Source organism: Gossypium hirsutum, chromosome D13 (assembly GCF_007990345.1).
Source record: "Gossypium hirsutum isolate 1008001.06 chromosome D13, Gossypium_hirsutum_v2.1, whole genome shotgun sequence".
NCBI lineage: Eukaryota > Viridiplantae > Streptophyta > Magnoliopsida > Malvales > Malvaceae > Gossypium > Gossypium hirsutum.
The window spans coordinates 34,785,366-34,797,211 of record NC_053449.1 but is presented as its reverse complement, the minus strand read 5'-3'; the positions used below and the strand labels follow the sequence as shown (position 1 = coordinate 34,797,211).

Genomic DNA, 11,846 nt, shown 5'->3' with positions numbered 1-11,846 from the left:
AGGTACACAATTTCGATCCAGTTTCATTTCTAATTTCTATTTTCCAGATTATATAAATATTTATATTGTTCTGGCTCAATCTTGTGATTTAAATCAATATTTTACATTACTATTAATTTCACTAACGTATTTGCAGCACTACGGTTACACACATTCATTCCCCAAATTTACAGTTATATGTTTGCATGATGTAGAGTACAATAATGAATCGACTAATCTGTTAGACATCATAAAGGACGTATTTGTTCATAAATTTTCCAGAATCCCATCAATATATTTGGTATTTCATAAAAATAACATTTCTCCTTTTTAATTTCACTTAGCAATTAAATTCGTTACAAGTATCATCGAACATCTCGGATTCATTTGTAGAATCTAGTCGAATTACAAATGAAAAAGAAAAAGACTTCTAGCCACCATCAAAAAGGATATGTACTGCACTGTAAGTTCCAATTACCACTGCAATATTTATTAACTAAATCAATTATTTACATTATATAACAATTACTCATTTTAATTAATTTTAGGTAACAAAATGAAGATATGTCAGGGAAATAGCTTATGCCAACTTCTTAAGTTGGTATATGGAAAACGTTGACTATATTTTAGTTTCTTTTTTTTTTTCACTATTAACTATTTGCAAATTATAAACCATTAAACAGTAATTCATATTTCACATATATTAAAGTTTCATAATATTACAAAAAAAATATTATCAAACATCATTATAATATTTGCAATTTAAATATGTTATATTTTAATATTTCTATTATTGAATTTTAATAACTGATAAATATTAATGATATTGCACCAATTTAGAAAAATGAAAATATAAAACATTAAATCTCGTACCTTGCATGGGTCAATACACTAGTGTATATATATATAAAGATAAACTATAAAAATAGTCGCTTTTATTTGCCTCAGATTACATTTTAGTCATTTATGTTTGAAATGTTATGTTTTAGTCACGTTATCGTTTTGTTACGAAATGGTCACTTTGTCGTTAAGCTCCATTACCTCCCTAACAACAATCGTATATGACAGTCCAAATTGATTTTAAATACCAGCTTAGATGTCCAATTGGGATGAGAATAATTTTTTAATTAATTGAAAATTTTAAACAACTGAAAAAAAATTCAGTTAGATATCAAAGTTAGCATTTAAAACCTATTTAAACTGTCACATAAAATTGCCATTAAAGAGGTAACGAAACTTAAAAGCAGAGTAACCACTTCATAACAAAATGATAACGTAAGTGACTAAAATATAACATTTCAAACATAAATAATTAAAATATAATCTGAAACAAATAAAAATAACCATTTTAATTTGGAAGCAAAATGGATACTAAGCTTTGTTAGTTTTATTGGTCTTCAGAAATCTCACATTTGCAAAAAAGATGATTGCATTCTGTTTGGGGAAGCAACAGAGAAGGGGGCGATGGTGATGAAAGATATCTTGAAGGAATATGAGAAGTGCTCTGGGCAATGTGTTAACTTTAATAAATCTTCCATATATTTTAGCATAAATACCTCTGAGGAGAAAGAAGTTTCGACGATTATGGGGGTAAGGGTTTCAGTAAATATAGAGCGTTATTTGGGGCTTCCGAATGTTGTGGGTAAACGAAAGAAAGAATCCTTTCAGCATTTAAGAGAGGATTGTCACTAGAATTGATGGTTGGAGTACAAGAATGTTATCCCCAGGGGGGAAGGAAGTCTTCATAAAATCAGTTATACAGGCCATCCCAACTTATGCTATGTCGTGTTTTTTATTACCGAAGACTATGCGTGGAGATATTGAAAGTATCTATGCTAAATTTTGGTGGCAGAAAGCACATGGTAAAAGGGGTATTCATTGGTGCCAATGGAAGTATTTATGTAGGCCTAAAGAAGAATGTGGTTTGGGTTTTAGGAATTTGGCCCAATTCAACATATCTTTATTGGCCAAAAAGGGGTGGAGAATTTGGAGTAATCCGAACTCTTAAGTAGCACAAGTTTTAAAATCAAAATATTTTCCAAATGCTGATTTCTTAAATTCACAGTTGGGGAATAACGTGTCGTATACTTGGAAAAGTATTTGGGCTACTAAGGGTGTGTTAATGGAGGGAGTAGGCTGGAAGGTGGGCAATGGTGTGAATATTTCTGTTAATGGTGATTATTGGATTCCAGATTTATCGCTTGGAAGGTTATCAGAATTGAATTTAAATTTAAACGATGCTAGAGTTACGGATTTTATTGATCCTAGTAACAGAATATGGAAGGAGGAGGTAATCAAATCTACCTTTCTGGAGGATGTTGCCGAGAAGATTCTGAGTATCCCGTTGTCAGAGACACCTCATGAAGATTTCCAAGTATGGCGTGCTGAGGCGTCGGGCGATTACACAGTGCGTAGTGCCTATAAACTATTACAAGGTAATGCAGATAATCCTAGCGCTTATGCGATACAGGAGGACTACAAGAGCTTTTACAAAAAGCTTTGGCTACTGGATATCCCATATAAGATTAAAATTACAGTATAGAAAAGCTCGTGGAATTTTTTAGCAACACGAGCAAATATGGTAATTAAGAAGCTGTCGAATACAACTGTGTGCCCCCGGTGTGGTTTAGGAGAAGAGAATATGGATCATCTTTTCCGGAAGTGCCCTGTTTCAGAGTCAGTATGGTGTGAGTTATCATTCCATCAATTTCTACAAGATACTCAGAGGGATTTCTCTCAATGGCTTACCTGGGTCTTCTCGAAGAGCTCGATATCCCAGTGTAGGATCTTCTGCTGCGCACTATGGACTATCTAGGGAGATAGGAATGCGAGGGTTCATAAGAAAGGGGGCAAATCTGGAAAAGAAATGGCGAGATATGTTCAGAGTTACATAGCAGAGTTAGACGAGGTTGATATAAGAAGATCAAAAGGGACCATATCTGTTAAAAAATGGAGGAAGCCACCTGATCGGACTGTTTAGATCAATTTCAATGGAGCTTATGACGATAGACAAAATAGATCTGCAGTGGGTATAGTGGCCAGAGACAGTGAGGGTACCGTTCTTCTCTCATGTGCGAAGATCCATCACCGAATAACATCAGCTTTTGAGGCCAAGGCAGCCGCATGTCGAAAAGCTCTCCAATTCGCTAGTAACATGAAAGGGGAAAGGGTTATTATAGAAGGGGACTCATTGTCAATTATAAGGAAATGCAAGGTAAAAAGTCCAGACAAATCTCTGGTAAGTGCGTATATCCATGATATTCATCAATTACAGATACAAATAAAAGAGTGCAGTTTTGAATATATCCCGAGATTAGCAAATAGCCTTGCACATATCCTAGTAAAGGAAACGCTGAAGAAAAAGGTAGGAGTTTACCTGGTCGGGAGGGTCCCTGAAGCGTCGGAAGAACAGGCGGAAAGTGAAAGAAGAAGCGAACCAAATTGAATCGGAAATGGAGAGGATGGGAAGATAAGGGGAATTGGAGAAGGCTGGAAACAGAGTAATTAAAGTATGCTGGTGGAAGGATGAAAACGTCTTGAAGAAGGAAACGAAGATTTGATATGAAAAGACGGGTACAGATTTGATACTGATTGGGCAAGTGAACAAGCAACATTAAATGCTTCAGATTTTGTTTTATTTTTACGGTTTCCTAGGAGTTTTAGTTTTTTATTATGATTCAGTTTTTGAATGGGCCAGGTCTAATGTCTGGTTTCCTATTTTTTGTTTCTTTAAAAATGTTATGTAAGGTTAATTTCTTTAATCAAAGCCCAATATGAAACTTATTTCAAAAAAAAAGTTTTATTGGGTTTTAATTATTAAATAAAGTATGGGTCAAATATGTGTAGATACTCTAGTAATTGAGTTCTAATCAAATTCTAATTAATGATGGGCTAATTAGGAATTAGAACTAATATGCCAAGGTTATAAATATTAGGGTTATGGTCCTCAAATAACACACAATATATCTTTTCTAATATCCCATCCTTAGGAAAGAGAGAGCTAATATTCTTTGAATTTCTTGTATGCTAATTTGGAAGATTAAATCCCCAAGATCCATAAATATCAAGGAATTCATGATTTCAGATACACTTCCGCATCTAGTTTTATTCTTGTTTTGTCTTGATGATTTGACATGACAAGATCCTGATTTATGATTTATTAAGTTTTATATCATATCTTAATTTATTATTCTATCAAGTGGCATCCGAGCCTCGTCATATCGAATCATTGTGAATTGATTAAGTTTCTTCATTTGAATATTGATTCATGAAATTTCATGGGTTTTATATTTCGGATATATATGTTGATATTTGAAGGTTTATATTAAAGTATTTTTTAGATCTTGATTATCTTAAATTCATATTAAAATTTTAGGGTTTTGTTTTAATTTAGATTATTTTCGAATTGATGAATTTAATTACAGAATTTGAAATATTTTACTTCAGCGAATGGTCATGTTAAATTCAAGATTTTTATTTGAAATTCATTAGTTGTTGTCTTGTGTTTCGATTTCTATTTGCAAGTGTTTCAATTTCTATGAAAAAAAAAACCTATACGACATTTAGTTAATAAAAAAATGGAAAAGAAGTTCACAGTATAGAAATTGATTCATATATATATGTTTCATATGTTTTGTCTATATATATAAATATATAATATATACATGTTTTCATTGGTTTAATGTATGTTTTTATGAAAATATATATGATTATTTTTTAATTTGATTGAAAGATGAAATTAAGAGAAATATTTTGAAACAAATAAATTTAAATTTTGGCTTTGGGTTTTAGTTAAGGATGTCTAATATTTTAAATAGATTAGTTGAAACAAAATGCCGCCAAAGTGACATCTGTTGCGTAGATTAATTTATTTAAAATATTAAAGATGATTATATGTTTTTGAGATTCATGCTTTTATTGATTAACCTAAAGGTAAGTTAATATTTGGCAGAATTTCAACGGTATATGTGGTGATAAATGTGTGACAATTATAAGGTATTTTATGTGAGTAATAAGTTAGTCCAAAGATTAATTAATTGTTTGACATTATTTATTGTCAATGTTTGATTGCTACAACAAGAGTATCACTTACTATTAATATTACTATCCAAAGACTTGATATTAATGTTGTGTTTGGTATCTTGTTATGGGATTAGTCATTATCTTGAATTTATTGTTTACATATGAATATCGATGTGAGTTTGTTTTTATTTGTTCTATAATCAGTTAGTTCATCTTCTACTACCACAATATCTGCTAATATAAATTCTATACCCATGCTTAATGGGACTAGTTTTAAGGAATGGAAAAGACACTTACTTATAGTGCTTTGCTGTAAGGACATAGACCTTGCACTAAGGGACGAACAACTTGCACCTCTCACTGCGGAAAGCACTCTTGATGTTAAGAGGAATTTTGAGAGGTGGAACCGTTCAAACCGCATGAGTCTAATGATCATGAAACACAGCATTCCAGAAGCCTTTAGGGGCACAGAATTTGAAGAGATTACTCAAGCCAAGGGTTTCCTTGATGAAATTGAGAAACGTTTTACTAAAAACGATAAGGTTGAGATGACATCACTTCTGACCTCTTTGATGTCTGTGAAGTATAAGGGTCAATGAAACGTAAGGGAGTACATTATGGAGATGTTCCATACTGCTTCAAGACTTAAAGCACTTAAGATCAAGCTTTCTGAGGAATTGCTTGTTCTTATGGTTTTGGTATCGCTTCCTGCACAGTTTAATCAATTTAAAATTAGTTATAACTGTCAAAAGGAGAAATGAACTCTAAATGAGCTCATTTCTCATTTTGTGCAAGAGGAAGAAAGGTTGAAGCGTGATAAGTCTGAAAGTGCTCATTTGACCAATGCCCCTAAAGGTAAGGGCAAGGAAAGAAAATATCAGAATAAAGCTGCTAAGGGTCCAACTCAAAAGAAACAACAGTAAGCTATAGAAAGTTGTATCTTCTGTAACAAGTCTGGACACGTGAAGAAAGATTGTACCAAATATCATGCTTGGCGTGCAAAGAAATGTATAATTCTTAATTTGGTTTGTTCTGAGATTAAGTTAGCTTCAATACCTAGAAACACTTGGTGGATAGATTCCAGTGTTGCTACTCACATAAGTGTTTCTATGCAGCGTTGCCTAAGTTACTGAAAGCCAAGTGATGGTGAAAGACACATCTTCGTGGCCAATGGAAAATCGGTAGAAGTGGAAGCAATTAGGCATTTTAGGTTGTTATTAGGAACTGGTTTTTATTTGGATTTAAAAAACACTTTTATTATAACGTTTTTTAGATGGAATTTAGTTTTGTTTCTTTATTGGACAAATTTGGATATTATTGTTCATTCAGATCCAATAAATTTAGTTTGTCTTTAAATTCAAATGTTGTTGGAATTGGTTATTTAAATATTGATGACAACCTTTATTTGCTAGAAACAGTTGCATCCTATAATGAAACCTTGCATGTGGAATCACGTGGTATTAAACGCAAATTAAATAAGGAAACTTCAGCATCATTATGGCACAAGCGTTTAGGTCATATCTCAAAATTTAGAGTTGAACGCCTTGTGCCTGATGGTATTTTAGAGTTCTTTGACTTCACAGACTTTGATGTCTGTGTCGATTGCATTAAGGGAAAACAAACCAAAACCAAGAGATTGGGTGTCAACAGATCTTCGGACGTCTTAGAACTAATTTATACATATATTTGTGGGTCATTCCCTACAACATCCTAGAATGGTCAAAAATATTTTATAACATTCATAGACGATTACTCGCGTTGTGGGTACCTATATCTCATTCATGAGAAATCTGATTCTCTGGAAGTGTTCAGAGCTTATAAAGCTGAATTTGAGAATCAACTCAACAAAAGGATTAAAAACGTCAGATCTAATCGTAGTGGTGAGTACTATAGTATATATGATGGCTCAGGTGAACAATATCCAGGACCATTTGCGAAATTCCTAGAGGAATGCGGTATTGTCCCACAATACACCATGCCAAGATCACCGAGTATGAATGGTGTAGCTGAAAGACGAAATAGAACTCTTAAGGATATGGTAAGGAGCATGATTGCTCATTCTACCTTACCTAAGTCCCTCTAGGGAGAAACATTAAAGACAACAGCTTACATTCTGAATAGAGTACCCAATAAAGCTGTTACAAAAACACCTTATGAGCTTTGGACAGGTCAAAACCTAGTCTAAAGCACTTTCACATATGGGGTTGTCCAGTTGAGACAAGGCCTTATATGCCACATGAAAAGAAATTGAACTCCAAAACAGTGAGTAGCTACTTTATTGGTTATTTTGAGTAATCTAGGGGCTATAAGTTTTATGATCCCATAATGAAGAATATTTTTTAGACAGGAACTGTAACATTTTGAAGATGTTGAGTTTGAGGGGAGAAATAAGGTTAGAGACATTACTTTTTAGGAGGAATTAGATTCTAACTCAGCTCCTACTATCACTTTTGATGATGTTCAGATTCTTATACCTATCATTGATAAAGAAGTGAATCCAAAACCTTAACAAGACAATGTTGAACAACTCCACATTCAAGATGAGGTAATTGTTCCAGAAGAACAAACTCAACAACCTCAAGAACAAGTGTCATTAAAGAGGTCTACAAGAGAAAGGAGAAATGCTATTCCAAATGATTATGTTGTATTTCTCCAAGAACATGAGAATGATAATGTAATGATGGAAGATGATCCAATCGACTTTCATCAGGCCATGAAAAGTTCTAATTTTCAAAAGTGGATTTATGACATGAAAGATGAGTATAAGTCTATACAAGACAATAAAGTTTGGGAACTCGTCCCATTAGCTGAAGGTGCAAAACCAATTGGTTGTAAATGAATATTTAAAACCAAGAAGGATGCAAATGGTAATGTGGAGAGGTATAAGGCATGTCTTATCGCTAAAAGATATACTCAGAAAGAAGGCATTAGTTTTATCGAGACTTTTTTCTCAAGTTTCATCGAAAGACTTTTTTAGGATAATCATAACGTTTGTTGCTCATTTTGATCTTGATTTATATTAGATGGATGTTAAGACTGCATTTCTTAATAGCGACATTGAAGAAATAATTTATATTGTGCAACCAGAAAACTTTAAGTCGGAAGACTCAAAGAATATTGTTTGCAAATTGAGAAAATTCATCTATGGACTCAAACAAGTTTCCCGTCAATGGTACCACAAGTTTCATCAAGTAATTATTTCATTCAGTTTTGAGATGAATATTTTTGATGATTGTGTATATCACAAATTCAATGGGAGTAAGTACATATTTCTGGTTTTATATGTCGATGACATTTTGCTTACTGCTAATGATATAGGCTTATTGCATGAAACCAAGAGGTTTTTATCTAAACATTTTGAGATGAAAGATCTTGGGGACACCTCTTTTGTTTTAGGAATTCAGATACATCGAGACTGATCTCGAGGTATTATTGGATTATTAAAAAAGAGCTATATCCATAAAGTACTCAAAAGGTTTGGCATGCAAAGTTGTAGACCAGGTGACACCCCTGTCACTAAAGGAGACAAATTTAGTCTTACTCAATACCCTAAAAGTAACCTTGAAATTCAGGAAATGCAAAAGACTCCTTATGCATCGGCTGTTGGGAGTTTAATGTATGTTCAAGTATGTACGCATTCAGATATTACGTACATTGTTGGGATGTTAGGCAGATATTTAAGCAATTCTGGTATAGACCATTGGATAGCAGCCAAAAGGGTTATGAGATATCTTTAGAGAACAAAAGATTACATACTTACTTATAAGAGATCAAATCTTTTGGAGGTCGTAGAGTATTCTGATTCAGATTTCGCTAGGTGCCAAGATAGCAAGAAGTCTACATCAGGCTATATTTACCTGTGAGTTGGAGGAGCTCTATCTTGGAAAAGTGTCAACCAGACACTTGTAGCTTCGTCCACTATGACAGTAGAGTTTGTAGCATGCTATGAGGCATCATACCATGGAATATGGTTGTGGAACTTTGTTACAGAACTGCGCATTTTGGAGAATGTAGAAATACCACTGAAATTATTTTGTGACAATAAGCCAGTAATGCTGTATTTCAATAACAATAGGAGTTCATCTAAGTCAAAGCATATTGACATAAAGTTCCTAGTTGTGAAAGAAAGAGTGCAAAATGGTCAAATATCCATAGAGCACATTTGGACAAACTCCATGATAGCGGATCTGCTCACAAAAGGTTTACCACCCAAGGTCTTTCATAAACACACTGCTCACATGGGTGTTACATTGTTTGAGGATATCATGATTTAGTGGGAGTTTATATTTTGTCTGTTTTATGTTTGTTTTCAGACATTTATGTATTTGGTTATTTTCTGATCAGAAATGAAGTATTCAGTTTATTCACTCTGTTTATTATTTTGATACTGACCTCACTTAAGTTTAAAGAGGACTAGTTGGAAATAGACATGTTTAGATCATATTACATGTAATTTTCATGCTACACATCCATTTGATCTATGTCATTTGTTTGTGTTAATATACGTGATCAGGGATGGATTTAGTTGCGATATATGTAACGAAATTCGCATTGGTTCTATGTTAGCATAATTAGTGGATAACATTATTCGGAATACCTTTTGGATATGATAGTAAAATTGAGCTCATAAGGTTATATAATGACATGCAATTATAAATTAATTAGTATATATATGTGTGGTCTAAGTGGGAGATTGTTGGAAAATATGGGGATCACATATATAATAAGGGTAATTACATGTTATTATTTACTATCATGATATGTTAGCCCAAATTAAAAGTGATCTAATTTGGTTAAAGTTTTATTGGGATTTAATTATTAAATAAAGTATGGGTCAAATATGTGTAGATACTCTAGTAATTGAGTTCTAATCAAATTCTAATTAATGATGGGCTAATTAGAAATTAGAGATAATATGTCAATGTTATAAATATTAGGGTTATGATCCTCAAATAACACACAAGATATCTTTTCTAATATCCCATCCTTAGGAAAGAGAGAACAAATATTCTTTGAATTTCTTGTGTGCTAATTTGGAAGATCAAATCCCCAAGATCCGTAGATATCAAGGAATTCATGGATTCAGGTACGCTTCCGTATCTAGTTTTATTCTTGTTTTGTTCTTGATGATTTAACATGACAGGGTCCTGATTTATGATTTATTAAGTTTTATATCATATCTTAATTTATTATTCTAACAATAATATCATATTTCCTTATTTAACTTTTTCTACATGATTTTCACTCAGCAACATAATTTTTTTTTAAAAAATATCCTAACGTTTTTAAATTTTGTCATGTCTTTCCCACTCTTTTACCAAATTTAAATTAATTTAAGAAATTATAATAATTATTTTAACTCTTTTAATTGTTTCCTAAAATATAAGTATCTCACTTAGGTATACCATATTTATTAAGATATTGTATATGTAACAAATTAACCCCTTAATTCGGGTTGTGGATAATTCTTTTATATAAGAAAAGTAATGATTTTACATAATAAAAAATAATACTTTAGGTCAATTTTAAAGGTAATAAAATAAAAGTATAATATATATATATAACAAAAAAAATCACTATCCTTTGTCCTCCCTTTTTCCTTTCTACATATGCATTCTTTTACAGTAAAAAAAAAGAGAGTTAGATCACTGGTATTTTAAGCTATTTGTTCTCCTAATTTTTCCATTTATTTAGTTAGTCATATATATTATTTCTCAATTATATATATCTTTTTTAAAAAGTACCAAAGAAGAAAAATGAGCAACATCCTAAATGTCCTTTCCTATCTTTCTTTCCTTTCTTCTTTTTATCAAATATGGATGGTAAAATTTTCCGATTAAATTAGTCAAAAATAGCGTTTTCAAAAAATATTTGAGTGTATAGGCTGATTAATTCATCAAGTTTGTTGTGCTTAAGATTAGGCTTTGTATGTTGATTGAATCAATGAATTCATCACATTCTTGTTTGTCTCAATCTCTTTTAACTATGATATTATCTGGTACAAACTCCTGTATATCTCTACCTCTTGATATAGATTATCAATAATATGTATCAGTTCCTATTTCCTATATTTTGCTGGATGATGAATCTGTAAAAAACTTACATAAATCAACACCAACTGTTTACTGCCATTAATTACTGCCAAGGATTTTTAACAAATCAACACCAACTGTTTAGTATTATTTTTCTAAACTACTTTAATAATATTATGTTTCTATGGTTGAGAATATTTATGACCATAAACATTCACTTATAATTTAGGCTATATTTTTTCAGATTCACTAATGACAGGTACAAATTTTGAAGCTATATTCCTACCCTAATGCCGATAAGAATTTTGGAGTCATTTTGTAAAATATATTTTAAACTAGATTACGTAATTTACGTTCCCATACGGATGGTTTATATGTATTAATCTTTTTTTTTTATAATTTTGATTTTTTTAAATTAATTAATGATTTTAAAAAATATTTAATGATATTTGAAAGGTGTTCTAATTTTATAAAAAAATTATTTTAGCACTCTATTTTATTTTTTATTTTTTAGCCCTTAAACTTATATTTTTTTATTAAATCGTCCCAAAATGGATGAAAAATTAATGTTTTTTACTTTGCTGATGCGGCATACAAGTAGATTGTCGTGTGGATGACATTAAAGCATTTAATTAATTTTTTAAAATTTAAAACTTATTTTAAAAATTAAAAATCATTAAAATTATTATTAAAAATATAAAAAATTATTTTAAATATTTTTAAAATTTTAAAAAATTAATTAAATGTTGACATGTCATCCACACGAAAATCTGCGTGTATGTCATATCAGCAAAGTTAACAAATGTTAATTTC

At 31.5% G+C, this 11,846-nt stretch overlaps 1 long non-coding RNA gene across 3 annotated transcripts; it reads right to left on the bottom strand.

Moving 5' to 3' along the window:
* Nucleotides 1-253: 253 nt before the first annotated feature.
* On the bottom strand, nt 254-3,616 carry LOC121225061 (uncharacterized). 3 transcript variants are annotated; one of them, XR_005922832.1, is made up of 4 exons: nt 3,356-3,616; nt 2,728-3,125; nt 2,284-2,645; nt 254-459 (listed from the first exon to the last, which is right to left on the bottom strand). It is a non-coding gene; the product is annotated as an uncharacterized lncRNA (long non-coding RNA). The 3 variants fall into 3 exon arrangements; XR_005922831.1 differs by lacking the exon at nt 254-459 and having other exon boundaries at nt 2,203-2,645; nt 2,728-2,834; nt 2,943-3,125; nt 3,356-3,615; XR_005922830.1 differs by lacking the exon at nt 254-459 and having other exon boundaries at nt 2,203-2,645.
* Nucleotides 3,617-11,846: the final 8,230 nt, after the last annotated feature.